Source organism: Anarrhichthys ocellatus, unplaced genomic scaffold (genome assembly GCF_004355925.1).
Source record: "Anarrhichthys ocellatus isolate YVR2014 unplaced genomic scaffold, GSC_Weel_1.0 scaffold843, whole genome shotgun sequence".
Classification (NCBI taxonomy): Eukaryota; Metazoa; Chordata; class Actinopteri; order Perciformes; family Anarhichadidae; genus Anarrhichthys; species Anarrhichthys ocellatus.
The window spans coordinates 11,375-17,187 of NW_022280817.1; positions in this window are offsets into that span (position 1 = coordinate 11,375).

Below are 5,813 nucleotides of genomic sequence, written 5' to 3' on the forward strand. Positions count from 1 at the left end.
ATTAGTCTGATTAGACTCATTCTAGTCATTAGTCTCATTAGACTCAGACTCATTAGTCTCATTAGACTCATTCTCATTAGTCTCATTAGACTCATTCTCATTAGTCTCATTAGACTCATTCTAGTCATTAGTCTCATTAGACTCAGACTCATTAGTCTCAGACTCATTTTAGTCATTAGTCTCATTAGACTCAGTCTCATTAGTCGCATTCTCATTAGTCTCATTAGACTCATTCTAGTCATTAGTCTCATTAGTCTCAGACTCATTCTAGTCATTAGTCTCATTAGTCTGATTAGACTCATTCTAGTCATTAGTCTCATTAGACTCAGTCTCATTAGTCTGATTAGACTCATTCTAGTGATTAGTCTCATTAGACTCAGACTCATTAGTCTGATTAGACTCATTCTAGTGATTAGTCTCATTAGACTCAGACTCATTAGTCTGATTAGACTCATTCTAGTCATTAGTCTCATTAGACTCAGTCTCATTAGTCTCATTAGACTCATTCTAGTCATTAGTCTTATTAGACTCAGTCTCATTAGTCTCATTAGACTCATTCTAGTCATTAGTCTCAGACTCATTCTAGTCATTAGTCTCATTAGACTCAGTCTCATTAGTCTCATTAGACTCATTCTAGTCATTAGTCTCATTAGACTCAGACTCAGTCTGATTAGACTCATTCTAGTCATTAGTCTCATTAGACTCAGACTCATTAGTCTGATTAGACTCATTCTAGTCATTAGTCTCATTAGACTCAGACTCATTAGTCTCATTAGACTCATTCTAGTCAGTCTCATTAGACTCAGACTCATTAGTCTGATTAGACTCATTCTAGTCATTAGTCTCATTAGACTCAGTCTCATTAGTCTGATTAGACTCATTCTAGTCATTAGTCTCATTAGACTCGGACTCATTAGTCTGATTAGACTCATTCTAGTCATTAGTCTCATTAGACTCAGACTCATTAGTCTCAGACTCATTCTAGTCATTAGTCTCATTAGACTCAGACTCATTAGTCTCAGACTCATTCTAGTCATTAGTCTCATTAGACTCAGTCTCATTCGTCTCAGACTCATTCTAGTCATTAGTCTCATTAGACTCAGTCTCATTAGTCTCAGACTCATTCTAGTCATCAGTCCAGACTCATCAGACTCATTAGTATCATAAGACTCATTAGTCTGATTAGACTCATTATACTTCTGTAGCTGATTACATTTGAATCAGATCAGATGGATCAATAGATGTTGATTGATCCCACACTGGTGAGTGATTGTGTAACAGCAGGTTATCCAGTAGATCCAGTAGATCCAGTAGATCCATAGATAGCAGTAAATCCATCCAGTAAATATAGATATTAACACTAGAAATATACTTCTTTAGAATACACAATGTATAGAGTAAGAGTATATTAGAATACTACTACTACTATACTAGGATATGAATCATAAACATAATAAAACATCATTTATACAACTAGAAAAGGTGAAGTGAAGCTTTTGTTGCATAAAGGAAAGTAGTTTCTGTTTGGTGCCACTAGATGGAGCCAGAGACCTCTGAGGGAGCGGATCACTTTCTATTGGTCACCTGGGCACACAAACGCGTTTAAAACCTGAATATTAATAATCCCATCATGGCTCTAAAAATGATGAGCTGCAGGTTTAACTGTCCTGCAGGAGGGAAGCAGCAGGAGAGGAAGAACTACACTACAGTTATTATTTAATGCAGAAACATTAAGGTATCAAACACGTATTACTACTTTACAGTTAAATATTTAACCTTTATTACAACATGAAAAAAACAGAAAATAACACTTTGATAAACACGTCAGGACATCTTATTATAGTCTCATTATAATATAATAATATATATATCATATAATAATATATATAATATATATATATATCATATAATAATATATATATCATATAATAATATATGTCATATAATAATATATATATCATATAATATATATCATGTAATATATATATATATCATATATTATATATATATATAATAATATATATCATATAATAATATATATATCATATAATAATATATATATCATATAATAATATATATATATCATATAATATTCTGTATAATATAATAATATATATATATGGGTCATTGACAAATAAGGCTTCTAAAAAGGTAATTTTAAAAATTATCTTCAAAATGTATGTAATGCTTATTTTTGTGTCTGGAAAAATGTGAAACAAGTCTAATTTGTGAACCAACTTTTCATAGTATTTTAAATAGTTAACAGTATTTTTTAACTTCACAGGCTAAAAAATGTCAGGTGGCGCAACCACATATTTATAAAAATATATATATTTTCCTAATATTTATTCAAACTGAAATTTCTGACAAGTATCCCTTAGAGTGCCTACTGTGTCTAACACATCGTATTTTGTGGTTGTGTTTTATATATATACAATAATTTATCATAATTGCGTTCTCTTGGCAGGTATTTAGTATATTTAACATTTGATTTTACATTTAAACAGAGAAACATAATAATACAAATATTCAAATGAATACATTCAATACAATAGTTCTTCACATCATATCAAGCAAAAAAAATTCACTTTAACCTATTATTTATTGCTTTAAATTAATATTGTACCTGGTCGCACCACCATGACATTTATCAGTTGTGCCACCTGACAATATTAGTAATCACAGCAAATATGCAGACAATTTGCATTTTTTTTTTTCAAATACAACAACATGCTTTTAGTCAACAGACTCTTTTTAAGTAAAAGAAGTAAATATTTCATAGTAATCATGTTTAGCACATAACTGGAACAGGCAAAATCACAGTCGCTTCCTGCGTGTTGCAGCTTCTACCTCATTGTAGCAGCGCTTTGCACACACTCCATACAGGACTTGTTGTCTGCTCCCTGCGTCCTGCTGGTTTTGCTTTACTTCACAGTGGCATCCTTAATAGTTAAACAATATTCATTAATATCATGAAAAATAGTTTGAAAGTGTATAATATAGTTAACTTAACACTGTTAAACTTTAGAATTCTTTTAAATATAATATCATGTGACATTCTCTGCAGTTGCACCACCTGCCTTACTGGTTGCACCACCTGACATTTGCAACTGATTTCAAATGAAACAGGCATCTACTAGGACACTAGCATTAGCTTTTGTTCTTGCTAACAACTTCACACATATACATTTTAAATAGAATAAAGACATTTATGATAAAATAACATTGTTATAGTTTTGCATTGGTTGTACCGCCCTGACATGGAAAGTGAACCACTCTACCTATAAGTTGAAAGTAGCTGTTTTAATCAATATTCAAAAGAGATATAAAAACATTTTCACTCTGCTATAAAGGTCAGTTGAGGTCCTCTTGATGATGCAATAACCTGTTTACTGTTTTCCACTTTCATTTCATAATAAAAGTCCCATCTTTACAGCTGTGCCACCCTGATATTTGAGAACATTCAAATTGCTGGACAAAAGTTTTTTAATTATCGCAACAGCTTAAAACTATTGGTATTTGTAAAAATTTGGTTTATTTGAATCGTTACAACAATAAAAGCATGCCATAGTATTTTATTTTGAATTTATTATCATTTAAATACATTTTTTAACAGTTTTCTTAGACTGTTCATCTGCTAGGACAGGTGCACCGCCTGACATTTACAGGGTTTGAGATGCCAAAACATAAAATAATATATATTATTTGATTGTACTGAAAATGTATCAAAACTAGATAGGTTTTATAGAATGAAATGATATATGTCATGAATTAATACAATTATTTTAAAAGGAAATAGTGGACTCGGACACAAAAATACGCATGTCATGTCATTGACCCATATATCTCTGTCACAGAGAAAAATAAATCCTGGAGACGATCTGGTTCTAACGACACGACTCACACAGGGGAGGTGTGTGTGTGTGTGTGTGTGTGTGTGTGTGCGCGTGTGTGTGTCTGTTGGGGATATCAGTGCAGTGACACACTTATTATCTGCTGTACAGTACGAACTGACACACAGAGAACTCAACTCCCCAGAGTGGCTCATCTGCACTGACATATGGACACAGACACACACACACACACACACACACACACACACACACACACACACACACACACACACACACACACACACACACTCATCCTCACCCTGGTTCATAATCTGCTCAGAGACTCACAGCAGAGCTCCAACATAATCCAGTGGGACTAATGTCTGTCACTGCAGCGCGTCGTCCCGTTTGAGAAAGCTTTATTGACACAGCGTGGACAGAGCTCGTGGGTTTAACATTCACGTCTGCATCTCGCTCACATTTACAGACAAATCTGGAGAATTATCCCCAGAAATGAAGGAGAGGCAACATGTGCGTTATCGGCCTGATCCCAGTTCACAGCAACGGCCTCCAACCGGCCAATCAGAAGCTGCCGAGGCTCCTGAATCTGAAATGTCTAACATGTGATATGAAAGCTTTCATTCATCATTGTGTCTTCATCCTCTGTAAACTAAACAACTTATTTATATGATTCAGATAATCAAAAGAGGAAGAAGTCCTCATGTCTCATCCTTTCATTGAATAAAAGGAGCAGCGCCACCGTTTATAATACAAGTAGTCCTGCATTCACACGATGACACACGGAACATGAATATACACACATACACACATTAACACAACTATAGGAACGATTTCTGTCTCTTTCAGAGTTAGCTAATATGGCTACAGTTAGCATGGACATGCATGTTAACATGCTAACTGTTTCCATGTTAACATCTGTTACATTTAGCATGTTAGCGTGTTAGCCACGGCGGTATCAGGAAAGCTAACTGTTTCCATGTTAACATGTTACATTTAGCATGTCACTTTCAGGTACACAGCTAATCGATATGAACTCGTGCTATTAATGTTAACGTGCTCTTTATGCACAGAGTTCAACAGTAGCGCTATCGATTATTTAATGAATCTGCTAATCAATCAGATCTAAACCTCAATCATTTCTTATTTTAGTGTCACATGACAAAGAAATGCAACAAATAGAGAAGCTGGAATCAGACATTGTTGCCAATCAATGGATTATTAAGTTCAGTATATCAATCGTTATGTTGACTGATTAATAGTTTCAGCTCTGACAGATGTTGTGAGACGAGATGCTGCAGATGTAAAGAGTCAATTCCTCGACTCGATCAGAGCGGAACGACAGACAGAGAGGAGATGAAGAAGGAGGAGGAGGAGGAGAAGGAGGAGGAGGAATGTTTCCATCAGACCTCTTTTATCTGATGCTAACCGCTAAAAAGCAGCGCAGGACGTGGTTAGCCTAGCTTAGCACAATGACTGGGAGCAGGGGGAAACTGCTAGCCTAGCTCCATCAAAGTGTCTCGTTGGGAGGGTCTGAGATCAGCTGTGTCGTCATATATTTTATAACTATAAGTTGCTGTTTTTAAAAACAAGTTTTCAGGTAAATAAACCTGAAAATATAAATACTGATAGAGGAAGTGTTACTTTGGGTCTCAGCTGGACGACGAGCTGAAACCTAATGAAGGGTTCTCCTGCAGAGCATTAGCATCTGTGTGTGTGTGTGTGTGTGTGTGTGTGTGTGTGTGTGTGTGTAGATGGTTGGAGGGTGTTGAATGATGCAGAAAGTCAATGTGCTTTGGGAACAAACACACACTGGAGGGATAACGGAATATCGGGGGGAATACAGTGTGTCGGAAAGTTGAATGTTTTCCCTGTGGAAGGCCACACACACACACACACACACACACTCTCTACCACACGCACACAGAAATAGATATCCATTTTATTTTTTCTGCGTTACAT